This window comes from Crocuta crocuta, unplaced genomic scaffold, assembly GCF_008692635.1.
Source record: "Crocuta crocuta isolate KB4526 unplaced genomic scaffold, BGI_CrCroc_1.0 scaffold119, whole genome shotgun sequence".
Lineage (NCBI taxonomy): Eukaryota > Metazoa > Chordata > Mammalia > Carnivora > Hyaenidae > Crocuta > Crocuta crocuta.
Genome location: NW_027551562.1, coordinates 2,901,810 through 2,902,089, shown reverse-complemented (window position 1 = coordinate 2,902,089; position 280 = coordinate 2,901,810). Strand labels below are relative to the sequence as shown.

At 57.5% G+C, this 280-nt stretch overlaps 1 protein-coding gene across 1 annotated transcript in view; it reads right to left on the bottom strand.

Moving 5' to 3' along the window:
• The window catches only part of TG (thyroglobulin), a 251,055-nt gene that overhangs the window by 183,768 nt on the left and 67,007 nt on the right, over positions 1-280 (bottom strand). The window lies entirely within an intron of this gene.

The window sequence follows — 280 nt, the reverse complement described above, 5'->3', positions numbered from 1 at the left end:
CTGCCGGCCCCTCCCCTGTCCCTGAGGGAGAGAAGGCTGGGGGCCAGCAGAGCAGGGGAGAAGAGGGTGGGCTTCCCCGCCCCCACTCCGGGAAGCCGCGTGGGGGAATTCAGACACACTGAGGTTCAAACCCACTTCCCCAACTGATTAACAGTCTGACCTTGTGAAACTCTTCTAATCTCTCTGGGCCTCAGTTTCCCCATCTGTAAAAGAGGGGCTATGATCCCCGTTTCCTCTCAGAATCTCTATGAAGGTGGGTATAAGCGGTCTGGGGAAGTAG